The sequence below is a fragment of the Lissotriton helveticus genome (assembly GCF_964261635.1).
Source record: "Lissotriton helveticus chromosome 1_1 unlocalized genomic scaffold, aLisHel1.1 SUPER_1_unloc_25, whole genome shotgun sequence".
Lineage (NCBI taxonomy): Eukaryota > Metazoa > Chordata > Amphibia > Caudata > Salamandridae > Lissotriton > Lissotriton helveticus.
The window spans coordinates 2375869-2393692 of NW_027611665.1; positions in this window are offsets into that span (position 1 = coordinate 2375869).

Below are 17824 nucleotides of genomic sequence, written 5' to 3' on the forward strand. Positions count from 1 at the left end.
ATTAAGGTATGGAATAAATCGATGGGGTTCTGCTTAATGGTTACTATTAACTGTCAACAGCGTGGAGAATTAACTGATGGGTAACAGTCATCATGCCTTTTTTAAATAATAAGTGAAGAGGCAGAACAAGGGCGGGTTGTGCTACTTAGTGAAAGCTTATTCGGGCAACTGTTTTGAAATGCATATGTAAACATCAGTGCAGTTTAGAGAGAAAACGTTGACTAAAAGGTGTTTTTAAAAATATCGCATGCACTGTTTAAAGCAATAATTGATAGTATCTATGTACAGAGGTCTGAAGACAAAGTCTAACATTGATGTTTTTAAATTTGTAGTGAAACCCCTGACGAAGGGCTTAACCACATCGATGCTCGATGAGTTCCAGCCCTGTGCTGGAATATGCAAAAACCCATTATTCATGACGAGCTGGGCTCGTCATGAGCGTGCTGGGAGGCTACTGCATGACGAGCCCAGCTCGTCATGAGTGTGGAAGGGGTTAAAAAAGCCCGAAATGCATTGGGTGTAAAAGACCAATTACTGAAGATTATGAATGTACGTCTCGTGCAACAGAAAAATGCCCCGATGGGCATATCTGCTGCATTAGAAACTTTGAAGTACAGTAATGCCTCTCATGTGAGAAGATGAAAAAGAACTGTTTAAATTATATGGAATAAGTTGGAATAAAATGGCTTAAATGGAATAAATTGTGGTTGATTTCTGAAGGACTGAGCTGTGCGTTCGACTTTTGGAGAGAGACACTTTGCTCCAAACCCGTTTTGCATTCCTATACATGTGGAAATTGGGCGGACCACAGAGCTAACTGGTGTGCACAGTCACCCTTTCTTGTATACATGTTAAAACCAACCAGCAGATTAATATTAATGCAAAATGTTTTAGGGCTGAATACTAATGCACAATGTTTTAGGACTACAAACACTGCAAACAGAACAGTCACAAAAAATCAGACTACTTCCAAAGCATCACTCAAAAAATAAAGCCCAAACACAGAAACATTCTCATATGTTTCCAAATTGTTTTCTGGAACCTCACTAATGTGATTAAAAGAAAAGGAAAAGTGTCCGATACCCAAGAAGAAAACATGACCAACAAACTCTTCAAACAAAACGTTTTACAATTGCAGTTCCCCGCCAAAGAAAACCTAGGACCTCCAGACGTAAAACAGGGCGGACTAGCATCCAGTCATACAAGGGCAAGTGAAAACCATATGTTGAAAGAAAACCACGGCCTTGTTATGGTCTGTGGCTGGTATGCCAAAAAAAGACTATGTAGATTTCATTTCTTGCACTTTGTCGATGCGCTTACCTCTCTGAAAACTTACCCAACACAACCAAACGTCGACAAAACATTGCCAAACATTCAATCTGCGCCAGCTCACAACATTCAAGATACCATTACAAATCCCCACAAACACCTACAATCACCCCCACCAGCCAGGTAAAAACATTTACACCGCACACCCTAAACAGCTAAATAGCACCCCAATGGCTCTGAAGACACTATGATACACCCAGAGACACCTGTATACACCCAAGGGAACAAAGACCAAGATCTCAGACATTACCAACATCATATACGTCCACATGCATATCCACAGAGAGCAACACCCAGTCTAACATGTCACAAACCAGTACATATGAAGCAACACTTATGAATATTCAAATACTCTCACAATTTATATACCGTGCTATTTGTAATGGAAATCACCTTCAACATAAGGGTAGGAAGAGGTTGATGGGGCGAGGCACAAGATCACAAAAACTCACCTGAGTGATAAAACCACCTACCTTTTCACCAGACTCTCCTCACACAACACAGCCTTGTGAATACATAGCTCCTTCCAACCCAACAAGGTCTGCAACTTTTAGTCGGTGAGCATGTTTCATTTTTGAAAAAAGGCTGGACTCCCACAATAATACATGTTCGTAACCTGGGGAAAGTGCAGCTCCAGTCTGACATTTTTCCTTAAATAAAAACATAATACTGCAAAGTATACCTTGAAAATATGCAGCACAAGAATCCGGCTGCCCATTTGCTTCATGCAAATTTTAAATATGAATTCAATCAATCAATCAATCAGGGGTTTGCTAAAGCGCAACTACTCACCCGCAAGGGTCTCAAGGCGCTGGGGGTGGGATGGTGCAGGTTCCAGGCCAACAAGGAGGGGGACCATCGAAGAGCCAAGTTTGAGGTTTCTTATGAAGATGGGGAGTGATGTTGTCTGTCTGAGGTGGAGCGGAAGGGCGTTCCAGGCTCTGGCCGCGCGGAAGGAGAGGGAGCGGCCTTCTGATCTGTTTTTTCTGGTGCGTGGGACCACGGCGTAGGAGAGCTGGGCTGATCTGGGGTCCTTTGGGGTGCGCAGAATTTGAGTCGGCTGTTTAGGTATGCTGGTCCAGTGTCGTGGACGGCCTTGTGTGCATGAGCATCTTGAAGGTGACTCTTGCCTCGATGGGGGAGACAGTGGAGTGTGCGCAGGTGCCGGGTGATGTGGCAGTGTCTTGGCAGGTTAAGGACCAGCCTGCGGCTGTGTTCTGGATGTTCTGTAACTTGCGAGTGAGGTTTTTGTTTGTTCCAGCGTTTAGTGCGTTGCTGTAGTCGAGTCTGCAGGTGATCAAGACGTGAGTGAGGATCTTTCTGTGTTCGAAGGGTATCCATTTGAAGGTCTTATGTAGGAGGTGGAGGGTATGGAAGCAGGAGGACGAGACTGAGTTGATCTGGCGGTCCATTTTGAGCTCAGAGTCCAGGATGATTCCCAGGTTGCGTGCGTGGTCCGTGGGGGTGGGCCGGTTTTCGAGGGTGGGGGGCAACCAGGTGTCATTCCAAGCTTTGGGGTTTGGGCCCAGGATGAGTACTTCTGTGTTGTCGGTGTTTAGTTGTAGGCAGCTGTGTTTCGTCCATTTTGCGACGGCTTCCATGCCTTCTCGAAAGTGGTGTCTGGCAGGGTGAACAACCTTTACAACAAAACTTTTACAACGCACTACCATTACAACGCGGTCATTACAATGCAAACTATTACAATGCATTGCTCTCAGGGGCGCTCTAGGATAGGGAATAGGTTAATTTACTATCCAATAACCTTCCCTAGTGTCCACGGGGACTGGAGTTGGAATAGTAAATTAAACTATTCAATATCCAGCACCCCAAAGCGCTATGCGTTGTAATGGACTGCGATGTAAAAACCGCGTTGTAAAGGCAGGCGTTGTAATAGCCTGCATTGTAACGTCATACATCCGTCTGGCAGTGTTGGGTTTGTTGAATAGGGAGAGGATGAGTTGGGTATCGTCTGCATATGACACTATGTTGAGTCCGTAGGTTCTGACGATGGGGGCGGGCGGTGCCATGTAGACGTTGAAGAGTAGAGGGCTGAGGGAGGACTACTGAGGGACTCCGCAGGTGGTTGGCGTAGGGTTCGAGAGGAAAGGGGGGAGTCTGACCTGCTGCGTTCTATCGGAGAGGAAGGAGCTGACCCAGTTGAGGACCTTGTTCTGGATCCCTGCGTCGTGAAGTCTGCGTATTAGGGTGCGGTGGGAGACTGTGACCAATGCCGCTGAGAGGTTGAGGAAGATGAGGCCTACTGTTTATCCTTTGTCCAGTAGGATGCTGATTTAATCTGTTGTGGCAAGGATGGCAGTTTCTGTGCTGTGGTTTTTCCTGAAGTCAGATTTGGAGGAGTTGAGGATGTTGTGCTCATTGATAAATGTGGCGAGTTGGCAGTTGATGGCTTTCTCAATAACTTTCACAGGGAATGGGAGCAGGGAGATGGGGCTGTAGTTTTAGAGGTCGGTGACGTCTGCCGAGGGTTTCTTCAAGAGGGGGTTTACTTCAGCGTGTTTCCAGATGTCGGGGAACGTGGCGGTTGCCAGGGAGCAGTTGATGGTGTGGCGGAGCATGGGTGCGATGGTGTCAGCGACTCTGTTGAAGATGTGGTGAGGGCAGGAGTCTGTGGGTGCCCCGGAGTGGATTGCGTTCATCGTCTTAAGTGTGTCTTCAGTGGTGAGGGCTGTCAATCGTTGGCTTCAGGGTGTCGGGGTGGTTGGTGGGGGTTGCGTGTGATGTTTGTCTTTGTTGACGTTGTTGTAGATGTTCTTGACTTTGTGGTGAAAGAAGGTGCTGAGTTTGTCGCAGAGGCCTTGTGATGGAGGGATGTCAGTCGACTTGCTGGTAGGTTAGGCGAACTCCTTGATGATGTTGAAGAGTTCTTTGCTGTTGTGTTTGTGTGTGGAGATTTTGTCTTCAATCGCTTTTTTCCTCGTTTTTCTGATGAGTTAGTGGTGGGCGTTGTTAGTGGATCTGAAGTTGTTGTGAGAATCTGTGGATTTGGTGTTCCTCCAGGAATTTTCGAGGCGGCAGCAGGTGCACCTGGACTCTCGAAGTTCGGTGGTGAACCATCTGGCTTTCTTGGCATGGGTGTTGTTGTTTTTCTTGAGGAGGGCTACGGTGTTGGCGCTGTAGGAGATCCACCTGTATAGGGTTCGGGCTGCTGTGTTGGGGTCGTTGTTTTCTGCGATGGTTGGAGTGGAGTTGCTGAGTGAGGTGGTGAGCTGGTCGCCGTGCTGATGTCTGTGGATGGTGGGTGTTCTGAAGGTGAAGTGGACGCATAGGTGGTCAGCCCATGTGAGTTCGGTGGTGTGGCTGAAGGTGATGGAATTTTCTGTTGTGAAGAGGGGGTCGAGGGTGTGTCCTGCTGAGTGCATGGGTTTGGTCAAGATTTGGCGGAGTCCAATGTTGTGGAGGTTGTCCAGGAGGGATGTGGTGTTGGGTTCCAGTTGGTTGTCGATGTGGAAGTTGAGGTCTCCCAGCAGGGTGTAGTTGGTGGATGCGATGACATGATGTCCGTGATGGAGTTGGTGAACGGTCCACGGGGTCCGGGAAGTCAGTAGATGAGGGTTCCTTGGTTGGTGGTGGTAGGGCTGGTCTGTATTTTGAATTGTAGATGTTCCATCAAGTCTGTGGGCTCGTCGGGGAGTATGCTCAGGCAGAGGGTGGATTTGTGGATGATAACGATTCCTCCTCCCGGGCGGGTGGAGCGGTCCTTTCTGGATATCTAGTATCCTTGGGGAATGGCGATGTTGATATCCGGTTCCGAGGTGGTGTTGGTCCAGGTTTCAGAGAAGAATACTATGTCCGGGGTGGTACTGTTGAGGAGGGTATAAAGCAGGAATATCGACGGGATAATATCGACTAGCATAAATATCGAGGTAAGACTATCGACTGTAAAAAATATCGTTGTAGTAAATATCGTTGTTGTAAATATCGTTTTTGTAGAATGACAAAAATATCGTCAAAATAAAATATCGTTGAATAGAATATCGTTTAGAGAAATATCGTTGAAAATAATATCGACAAAATAATTGAATGTGTAATATAAGTGTAGAAAAATTTGTTTTATGTTTAAATATTATTAATTAAATGTTTATTTTTATTATTATAGGGATAAAAATGTAATTTTTTTTTAATATTAGTAAATATTTTAGGAGCGGGTTATTGGTATTATAGGGGATAAGGGTGGGTAGTAATTTAAAAAAGTAGTGTAAATAATATGTATATAATGGTAAAAAATTAGAAAAATTTAAATTAAAATTTTTTTCAATGGCGAAATTTTAAATTTCATTTCAATTATTGAATTATTGATTGAATTGTTTTTTTTAAAGATTTAGTAGCGGGTTGTTGGTGATATAGGGGATAAGGGTGGGTAGTATATTAAAATATGTTTAATAAAATTTAAATTAAATTAAAATAAATTATAAATTGAAATACGAAAATTTATTTAATTTATTTGGAATTGAATGTATTATATAATAATTTGGTAATTAAGTGTTATATTTTTTATATAGTGTTTAATACAAAAAATTCTATAAATAATACGAAATTAGAAATTTCAATATTTAAATTTCTAAATTGAAATTTTTAATTTTAAATTTTTTATTTCAAATTTGAAATTTTAGTTTTATTTTTTAAATTATATTATTATAAGTCAAGTGTGTAATATTTTATGTTTGTGTATTTGTTATAATATATGCTAAGAATGAGTCAAAATACAAATATACAAAGTTTGGGTTACATTTTTAAAAATTTTAAAACTTTTTTATAATTGTTACAAAATTTAGATTTTTGAAATTTTATATTTTGGTTAAAAATTTTGGTATTGTTATGTTCAAAATAAAATATTGTGTGATTGTAATTTAATAGTCTATTTTGTAGTATAATAGATAAGAGTGGTTATTAATATATATAGTGATGTTTATGTGTTATAATATCACAAATATTATTGTTTCCTGTCCAGCACTTTACCTGACTTATGTAGGATTGGAGTTAAAAATTGTGATTTATTTTAGCTTACTGTTAAGTATTTTCTATGTGTTATTTTTTATATTTTATATTTATAAAATATATATATTTTTTTATATTTTACAAATATTATGATATATAATTTTGCTATATTTTTTTTAATCATAAACAAATATGATTCTTTTGTACATTTTTACATATATATCACAAGTGTCAACATTTATTAAGTACAATGGTAATATAGTTTTGGACACTTTTTTTATTCATACTTTTCAATTGTTGATGCAAACATTTTCATATTTTTTAATACACTTTTTTCAAATATTTGTTTACATTCTACATTGCAATTTTTATCATATATACATTGTTATATTAAATTAATTACTATATTAAATTTTACATTTTTAAATTAAAATTTAATATGTTAATTAATTTACATGTAATTGTATTTTTCTACAGTATGTACATAAAATTGTGTTCAGTGTTATACATATAAAAATAAATTAACAATCAAAAACATATTTTTAATATACTATAATTATTTAATATATAATTATATTAAAAATATTATTTTATATCTTACATTAATCAAAAGGTTCTTTACAAACAATAATACATTTATTACAATACATGGAAAAAATAATGCTATTCATCTCTATTTTTGTTTAAATTATGGGGATTTAGTCCTATTTTTGTTTTTATTGTGCTGCCATTTTAATTTTTGAACTTCACTTTTTTGTCTATCTACATCGTTGTTTGGGTCAATTCAGAAAACGGAACCTCGCGGTTGGGAGCTGCTTCGTGTTGGTGAATGTACGTTTATTTTACATTATTTTTTACTACATTTTAAGACATTATAGAGCTAGTTGTATTGTGTAAGTGTTGGTATGTGTTGTACTTTACAGTTTATGTGAAAAATACGTGTTATTTAAGGTCTTTATTGATAACGTACTTTGTAAGATATTTATTATGAAATTAAGGTTTATGTATTGTGTAAATGAATTAATTTAGGTGTTTTCCTATGTTTTATATGTTATGTTTAGGCTTAGTGGCTTTCGTATTTATTGTGGGTGAGTTTTGTTTGTATTTATTTACAGGTGTTCGTTTTGGTGAGCTGAGGGATTTTATCGCGTAATTTTGGTTAAATACAGCTAAATGTTTAACTACATTTCTTGATTTTTCGGGGTTTTGGAGCGTTTTTATCGTCATTATTTTTCTCGTTTTTTATGGTTCCGTTCTCGAGAGGATTGCTACGTGGGACCCTTATAAAACAGTTGTTTTTTTCCATTTTGTGGGGATTTTTTTAAACCATGTGGATTTATTTATGTTCTGTTCGTCTTGAAACCATCTTTTTGGAACACATTCTACAGCTGCACAACACTTAAGTTATTATTATATTTTAGATTGGGGTGGATTGAGCTATATTGTGCAATTTTGTTTAATGTCGTTTTATTATGTCTTGTAATAATAGATTACATTTATTTTTACATGACATAATGTAACTACATTAAATAAAAAGGTTTGTTTTATTTATTGTTTGAAATGTTTTTATGTGTTGCTTGTTAAAGGATAGATTTTGCTATTAGTTCTAAGTATTCAATACCTTCAATACTTGGGTACATTCTGACTTTTTGCTGTAGGTATTCGTACATATTTAATGTTTGTTTACTTAGTTTAGGGCCGATTTTAGATAGAGATTGCTCTATTCTTAGTTCTTGGTAGCTTTGCTCTTTTTTGATGCTTTGGATTAGTTTATGAAGTGTGGGTTGTGTTCTTCCTATTGTGGCTTGGAAGGCATTATGCCATCCTTCGACTGCGTTGTTGGTTTTGGCTTTCTGTGCCATAGTACTAGCATACACATTCCACCATGGAATTTGGAATTTAGGTTGTCTGCGGTGGCCCGAACGATGTAATCTTCCCACCCAGGTATCTTCAAAATAGTCTAAGAAGGGAGTTCATTTTGTCTCATTGGTGCGGTAGAAAGGGCTGTCAAGTAGTAAATTGTAATAGTTAGCAACTTCTGTTGTTGGTACAAATGCCAATGCTATTAACTTTTTAATCTGATAAGCAAAGTTACTGTTTGTTGAATATTCAATGCTTAAAGTAGATTTTTGTAAGTGCCTCCATAAACTTTGGTTGTAGTGATAATAACACCCTTGTATTGATGTGTGAGGATATATTTTAAGTATAGCTTGAATCATGGCTATTTCATAGTCTATTATTATTCTTTGTGGATAGTAATTATCAGTAAATTCTTTGATAGTTGTTAAAATTTCTACGTAGCTAGCATTTGTTTTATTTGGCAGCAGTGTATAAATTAAAGGGATATTTGTTTCTTGGTACTCACCATGGATGGTGTAAAGTTGATAGAAAGGTTTGGGACATACTTTAAAAGTTCCGTCCATCATCCAGGTTTCACACGATTTTAGTTTTTGCAAATTGCTATTTGTTGCAAAAAGTAAAATTCTTTTATCATGACTGTGGTTATCATACATTAAGAATTTATCTTCATTGTGTGTAATAGTATATTCAGGATAAATTATAATGTCTTGAAAAGTTTTTGGTGCTGGTGGAGTTGGATCAGAAGCTCGTTTTGTTTTTGCAATTAATCTTTTCAAGTTGGGTATTGAAGGTAACTGTCCTGTGACATGTTCTGGCACCTTGCTTAAAACATTTTTCAAAATGGTGGTGCTTGTTTCTTGTGAGCCTGTACTAGCTTCTCTCAATGTCTCTAGTGCTTCTCTTACTTCGATTTCTGTTACATTGGGTGGGTGGTTATGCTCATGTACATTTACAACATTGTTATCAACAGTCTGTGCTCTACCATAGCATGCAGTTGAGTAATATTTACTACATTTCCAATAAGTTTTATTCCCTTTGATTCTTTCTTGGGTGTAGGTGTAACCCATGTAGCTCAGCATAATTTTCCCTTTTTGAGAAGTAATAAAAGTAGCTCCTGTTGCCATGTCTAAGGTAGATCTGTGAAGACATATATATTTTTTTTAGTAAAAGTGATAAACATTTCTTGACATGTGTACGTTAAAAGGAAAAAATGCAAAAACTTACTTCCAATGTTGTTTTCCTGCTAATTATATGTTTTCTGTTCTTATATGTAGATTTTCACTCTTTAATGTTCTGTAGTTGTGGTAAAGAATAATACAAAAAAATGATTTCGTTTTATAGTTGTTTGTTTTTACTTTCTGATTATTAATAGACACAGTGGGTATACTTACTTAATGTAGTAGAAGATGTTGTTAGTTTAGTTGTAGATTGGTAGATGAATTTTCTATAATCTGTAAAAGAAAGTTAAATTGTGTTATTTATTGTATTAGGATCTATTAGTAGGTAATAACATATCAAGTCTTTAGCAAGTTTACTTTGTGACTTTTTACATTTATTTTAAAGCTTTCTAAGTACACATGGATAAGGCAGTTCATAATTTCATTTAATTATTATCTTGTGGTAGTTGTTGATAGGATGTTGTAGTTATATTTAAACTAATAAAAAGACCATCTTTTTAGTTTAGGGAGTTTAGCTAGTTATCGACAGGTTTGTATGATAAATGAAATGGGACTTCACTTACTTGATTTTTAGTATGCTGTGTTGTAGTCGTTGTAGTAGGTGTGTATTCTCTTGTTTTCAGCAAAGTAACCGTTTTCATCCAAGTTTGGCCATAAAATGGTAAATTACGTTAATTCTGTAATTGTCTTTATAGTAGTGAGTTAATTAATTGTTATATTTGATTGGTTCAATTACAAATATTTTAAATTCATTGGCTGAGAACATTAGTTTGAATTTGAAAGCCGTTAATTTGTAAAGAGTTTGTAGCATCAATAATTGTTTTCGATTTTAATTACAAAATGTATTATATGTGTTTTATTTTAAATGTAAATATTTATTACAATGTTAAAATTAGTGAAATGTTATTTAAAGTAATCTGATAAGAGTGTATGATAGTGTTTGGTAATGTTTATATTGGTTTACCACCTTTACAACTTAACTTTTACAATGCTAAAACCATTACAACGTATGTATTTACAACGCATGTTTTTACAATGTAGGTACCTTTACAACGCATACCATTACAACGTAAGTATTTGTAAGTATATAATTATATTTAAAATGTAAAATGTTTGGTTTTTTTTAAGGGGTATATTTAGGGTTCAGGGTCAGTTTAGCGTTTTTGGGTGAAGGGGTATTTTTAGGGTTCAGGGTTAGTTTTTATTTTTTGGGTAAAGGGGTATTTTTGGTGTTCAGGGTCAGTTTTCAGTTTTTGGGTAAAGGGGTATTTTTAGGGTTCAGGGTCAGTTGTCAGTTTTTGGGTAAAGGGCTATTTTTAGGCTTCAGGGTCAGTTTTATGTTTTTGGGTAAAGGGGTATTTTTAGTGTTCAGGGTCAGTTTTCAGTTTTTGGGTAAAGGGGTATTTTTAGGCTTCAGGGTCAGTTTTCAGTTTTTGGGTAAAGGGCTATTTTTAGGGTTCAGGGTCAGTTTTTAGTTTTTGGGTAAAGGGCTATTTTTAGGCTTCAGGGTCAGTTTTATGTTTTTGGGTAAAGGGGTATTTTTAGTGTTCAGGGTCAGTTTTCAGTTTTTGGGTAAAGGGGTATTTTTAGGGTTCAGGGTCAGTTTTCAGTTTTTGGGTAAAGGGCTATTTTTAGGGTTCAGGGTCAGTTTTTAGTTTTTGGGTAAAGGGGTATTTTTAGTGTTCAGGGTCAGTTTTCAGTTTTTGGGTAAAGGGGTATTTTTAGGGTTCAGGGTCAGTTTTTAGTTTTTGGGTAAAGGGGTATTTTTAGTGTTCAGGGTCAGTTTTCAGTTTTTGGGTAAAGGGGTATTTTTAGGCTTCAGGGTCAGTTTTCAGTTTTTGGGTAAAGGGGTATTTTTAGGGTTCAGGGTCAGTTTTCAGTTTTTGGGTAAAGGGGTATTTTTAGTGTTCAGGGTCAGTTTTCAGTTTTTGGGTAAAGGGGTATTTTTAGGGTTCAGGGTCAGTTTTCAGTTTTTGGGTAAAGGGGTATTTTTAGGGTTCAGGGTCAGTTTTCAGTTTTTGGGTAAAGGGGTATTTTTAGGGTTCAGGGTCAGTTTTTAGTTTTTGGGTAAAGGGGTATTTTTAGTGTTCATGGTCAGTTTTCAGTTTTTGGGTAAAGGGGTATTTTTAGGGTTCAGGGTCAGTTTTCAGTTTTTGGGTAAAGGGGTATTTTTAGGGTTCAGGGTCAGTTTTCAGTTTTTGGGTAAAGGGGTATTTTTAGGGTTCAGGGTCAGTTTTCAGTTTTTGGGGTACAGGGGTACAGGATAGAAAAAAATAAAATTATATATAAATTAAAAAAAAATTAAATGAAATGATTTTATATTAAATTAATTTACAATTAATTTTTTTCAATTAATTTATATTAACAAAATTAATATATACTTACCAATACTTACGTTGTAATGGTATACGATGTCAAGGTACTTGCGTTGTAAAAACATGCGTTGTAAATTCATGCGTTGTATTAGTATTTGTGTTGTAAAAATTTCGTTGCAAAGGTATGCGTTGTAAAAGTATGCGTTGTAATGTCATACATCCTTTATATTACTAATGTATCTTTTTATTATTATATATAAATAAAACATACATAGTGTATATACATATATGTTAGAAAAGCTTATTTTGATTTTTAATTATTATGAAAAAGTGAATAATAGAAAGGTAATGTGTATATAAGGTTATAATGAAAATGACGATATTTTTTGTATATTAATATAAGTAGAAAGGTTGTCGATATTTGTGTAGTTGATATTAGTGTAGAAGGTAATGTTATTTTAAAGATAGTCGATAATGTGGTAGTCGATATTTATGTAGTCGATATAATTGTTAACGATATTAGAGTAGTCGATAAAAAAATATCGATATTTGTGTAATTTCTTGTTTAAGTATATGGTGACGATATTTTTGTAGACGATGTATTTGTGGCGATATTTTTGTAGGTCGATGTTTTAGTAATCGATATTTCATCATGGAACCGTTGAGGAGGTCCCAGATTTCAGTGGCATGTTTGTGGAGGAATCGGACATTGAGGAGGATACATTGCATGGTCTTTGGTTTGGGTGTGTTCTTACGGTCGGGTTGTGCTGGGTTCATGTTCCTGGTGGTGCTGTAGGTTTGTCGGCAGAGGTGACAGCTGAAGGGTCCATGGGTGTCGGATGGCGAAGCTTGCTTGCAGTTGTTGTTGCGGCATGGGTTGAGTTTGTGGAGTACTGCTGGGTCGTATCATTGGCGGGCGGAGGTCCAGGGTCCCTGGCACTGTCGGGTCGCGGACGAGTGCAGACGGGCTTGCCTTTGGCGCGGCCGCATAGCGGCCACCATTAAGTAGGGGTCGGGAGGGCTGGACAGCTGGGAGATGGAAATGGGGAGGGGGATTGGTCGCACTGGTCGTGCTGGGGGGAGGGTCCACGGTGGCAGCAGCAGCAGGGGAAAACAGACGAGAAAGGAGGAGAGTGGGAGAAAGGTGAAAAAGAGAAGACAAGCAGAGCACAGGAGAATGCAGAAAACAGAAACGAAGCAGGAATATAGATTAGGCAACGATGGTGAACAGCAAGTGAAAAAAAGAGTAAAACAAGTGGAAAAATGGAGCGGAAAGAGGGAGAAAGGTGAAAAAGAGAAGACCGGCAAAGCACAGGAAAGTGCAGAAAACAGAAAGGAAGCAGGAATATAGATTTGGCAAAGATGATGAAAAACGAGAGACCAACGAGTAAAACGAGTGGAAAATGGAGCGGAAAGTGGGAGACAGGGGTCCACTGGACCACCAGGGATGAAGCGCAGGTGAACCTGCAGGTGGAGGAGGGCCTCGAACACTCACACTGTAGAGTGCAGGGGCTGGGGGAGGCCTCACTCAATGGTGGATCTGCGAGGGTGGGAGAGCAATTTCCTTGACAAGAGTCAGTGATCTTGCTCGCCTGTCCCCGCAGCGGCTGCCATAAAGTAGGGGATTAGTCGCGCTGGTCGTGCTGGGGGGAGGGATCGCGGGGGTAGCAGAAGTGGGGAAAATGGGCAAGAAAGGAGGAGAGTGGGAGAAAGGTGAAAAAGAGAAGACGAGCAGAGCACAGGAGAGTGCAGGAAACAGAAAAAAAGCAGGAATATAGATTAAGCAAAGTGCATTAAAATGTTGCATGCATCTATTTTTGAAGATGGGTAGGAAACAAAGCTTCTCAAGAGTAAACAGAGGCCGGTTGCTTTCGTGGTGTGCAGTTGTGCCTTGGTTTGTAAATACTGGTGTGTCTTTGAATGCATTAGGTGTCTAGTCAGCAAACAAATAAGTTGTATGATTGTGATATCAAACCATAACATCTAACACATTAAAAAAAAACACACACATATGACCATATTCATTTGATAGGTAGTAGGTAATAGGAGCCATGTGTCTGTAGCCACACTGGTCTCTGGTTATGTTTTGTACAAGCAGATTCCTTGGAGCAGTTAATTGATAACAGCTTGTGACGTCAGGTGCTATATCAAAAACTGGCTGAGCATTCTGTGCCTTTTTCATCCCTCAACTGGTATGACTGGGTACAAGACTCTGACAGTCTGGGGCATATTTCATTGCTCCTGCTAATTACTCAGCCCACCTCCCTCACCCAAACCATGTCCATCTTGTCACTGTGCCTGCTCCTTACATACCACCTGAATTTACCAAAAAAGTGCAGGCCTTTCCTACAAAAGTAGTCTGAATCCTATCAACAAACATGGCCACAGAATTGGAAACACCTGCATTCATCCTCCCATCCATCCTACATGAAATAAATAAACTAGTTGCCTCCGCATGTGTTCAAGTTGCATACAGTTGAAGGTTGTAAAAACATATACATGGCACAACTTGGAAGAGTGTGAAACCACAGCTTTCAACCCAGAGCCTTTAGTTAGTAAAGCTGCTTGATAGGAAATACCCGTGAGGAAGCAGCACATTGTATTTTCATTTCATGAGAGAGATCTTTACTCACATAATTGCACAACCACTAAAATTAAATCATAGCCAAGTATATCTTCAGTTTGAAGAGGTCAGACTGCAAAAGCACGTTCTAGTGAAATTAAAAATGACTTGTGTCACATGCATTCGTCGCGTCATCTTTTTCGCTGCTATTGCTTCATACCTTCATATTTTATAATATATTCACTGCACTCGTTGATGCTCGAATTTTATCACAAATATTTTTTAAATACCGGCCTCCATGATTCAAAGTAAGGAAAGTATGATGTGCTCTGCTCCATTCATGTTTCAACACCTGATTACTCTATTTTGTGATGCCCCATGAGCACATTGCTACCTCCACCCCTGCTGCAAATGTATTACACTTCAATACAACTCTGGCACTTAGCAGCTCGTGCTATTGTCATTGGGGCCATGCTTACAAGGCCTGCTACCACTGCTGGGAGACGAGAGAATGTAATGCTAAGAGTGACTCTTTCACACCAGAACATGAAGCCATTTAGACGAGGTAAATATATAAATATCAAAAAGTACATCCATTTGAGCATTGAGAAGCTAAGATGTCACAGAAATAAAGTGGGCCTTCGACAGGCAGCTAAAAATGGAGCTGAGCAGAGTCAGCCTGCATGTCTTCATAGTCGCATTCCAAAGTGTGTGGTTTTTTTTCACAGCAGGTATTATCGAACGTTTATAAATGTGCGCGCCAACTTTTCAATGAGGATGTAGTGACATCTGTAAATGGACACTCTTGGCAGCGCCCGACAAGGAGGTAGATAGACATTAATGCATAGTTTACATGAGTACTCACACACGTTTTACATATTTAAATGCTTGAGTGCACAGTTCTTAGAGCTATAGGCAGCTCAGAACAATTGAAGCCTTCATGTAATATATTTAGAGCAGTGGTAGCCAGTCTTCACCCACACTGCCCCGTGGAGCCTGCTTGCCGCCAGCATTCAGTCCAGTCCAAGGCTCTGAGGCCCTAACATGAAGCACACGGACCTCAGCTGTCGCCTGTGCTCGAGTCTTGCTGCCTGTACTTACTGTGCAGGCGTTTCTTGCAATGGTGGCCGGCACAGAGTCACTAACATGGGTTCAGTCCACTGCTCCATCTCTGCAGGTGCCTGTTTCCCAATTGTTTCAAACATCGAGCAGCAGCTTTCAGTGCTGCGTGTTCTCATTAAATAACACTCATAATTCAAATGGAAACCATAGAGCCTTTTTCTGTGTATGTGAGGTTAGACTCAATTCAGCAGGGTGACGGAGGCAGTCATGCTGAAACTGACTGCAAGCTTCGTCAGCCAGCCTGTGCCTTCTGAAAGAAGCGTAAAACACACAAGATGGACGGAATGTTGCACAATGGCAAACCATCCACCCCCAGTCACAGATCTGGGTTTATTCCATCGTTATTTTGCTCACCAAGCCAACTGTTGTTTTTGCATTTGTCACCCCGAGTGGGATGGGTATGCTCAGACGTGAGTCCCATGCTCTCCACACCACTGGAGTCAAGCTATCCTGGCTGAAGACGGCTGATAGGCAGAAACCGGTCCTAGGATGCTTGATTCCGGTCCAGGAAAGACATGGCTTGGCAGTTCGGGCTGGACTGTTCCCATGAGGCACAGGGTCAAGGATGATTTGCATACGGCCATGTCTGAACTGGGGTGGTGTGGTGTACAAAAAAACGATGGATTTAGGCCCAGATCTCTGTACTGGGGTGAATGTATGACATTGTTCTGCATTCTGTCCATCAACTGTTGTTTTTGCATTGGGTTACCTTATGAGCCCCTGTACAGTGTACTACAGGTTCCCAGGGCATAGGTGCATCCAAGGCGTACCAGGCGCTGCAGCATGTATTATGCCACCCCCGGCTGGCCACTCAAACTGACACAACTGGCTGATCACTCAGTTCGGGCAAGGTCGTGTAATCGCCCCTTGCTTAGGTATAGTATTCCTATATCTACCCTTATATATAGACACACAGTAACCTATAAGTCACTCCTATGGCAGGCCTTAACAATCCTGGAGGCAGAGTGCTTGGTTATGTGTGAGATGGTGCTCTAGCATGAGCTGAGCCTGTCTGCAGCTTGCGGAACCAAGTCCTTATAGCTGTTCTATGATATCGCCATATCATATACTCTTAAGTGCATTACAATCCTCGCGGTTGAATGCTAACTTTGGTTTGGCTTTATCTAAACATGTCGTGTAAGGTGTCATATACTTTGGAATACCATCCCCTCGCCAATTCTGGCAACGGGGGTAGCATTCCACCATTCTAGAGGGAGAAGGCATGTTAGTGCTGACTATCCCGGTTAAAGTTAACCAGAGCCCCAGCGTCACAAAATGGACGCTGCTGCCACAGACACAAGTCTGACCTCCTGCTGCTGGGAGTCCTTCCAGTCACGGAGGTTTGGACAATAGGTTTCCTGCCTGGAGAGGTGCGAGCACCACCCCAGACAGGACTTTGTGTATTGGGACAGGGAGGGCTGAATAGAATGAGACACTGCCTGGGGCACAATAGGTGCTCCATGCATAGTCCAGTTCAAACCGGTGCTGGGGCACTCCAACCCCAGCTCTGGCGCGAAACTGGACAAAGGAAAGAGGGTGTAACACCCCCCTTCCTGGTCCCACCCATAGGAGGGACCTAGACAGTAATCCACCCCCCTTTAGTTGTATAAAGGTAGGAGCTGACCCCCAGGACTTTAGATTAATCCTGGAATCGACTTGAAACGAACCTCTGGACCCTTCGACATTCACCTGAGCTGAAGACTGAAGAATCTCCCTTGTGGCTAAGGAGTGACCACCCTGGGCAACCAGGCACCATCCAGCAACTCGACGGCTTGCTTTGTCCCCATTCCCGCCGGAACCCGAGCACAGAGCCTGACAAGACCTCGACTCCCAGACCTCTCTGACCCAACTGCACGACTCCAGCACAGCTGAGCCCCGTGGAAGGCGTCGTAACCCGTGGAACCAGGCAACTTGGAAAGTCTTCAACTTGCTAACAGCGCAGCTCCTGAGGCATCCTCGAAGCAGTGCCCTGGGGACCGAGACACCCCGACACTGAGCTCCACCTGCACCGAAGACCAGCCCTCCACGCTCCGCGAGATCTGCGTGGGGCCCTTCTGCTTGTGTTTTGCTTGACGCGTTGTCCCGGTTGCTGGCCAGTTGGCTAGTAGCCCTGTGACGACCATCCTTTTGAAAATCCATCGCTGGTCTGGTTGCTCCAGACTGGCACTTGCTTCCCTGAAAAGGTGAAGTACCTCGGACCCTCCTGGTCTGCACCAGAAAGCTTGTGTATCCTGCGTGGGCTGCCTTTGCTTAGGCTTGTTGGCTCCGATCTTGAAGTCGAACCCTCCATCTGCGAGAACCTTCGTGGGACAGCTCCTCTCCAGCACCTGGTCGTCTCTACGCCTCCTGGTCCGCGTGGCTGCAAAGACAAGCTTCACGACAGCACCTGATTGCTCCTCGACGACGTCTGGTTCCTTCCTGGTTCCACCCGGTCACTGGCTAGTGACCTAGACTCTGTCCCCTCTGCTTTCAGGTCTTCTTCAACTCTGATCCACCCTTGG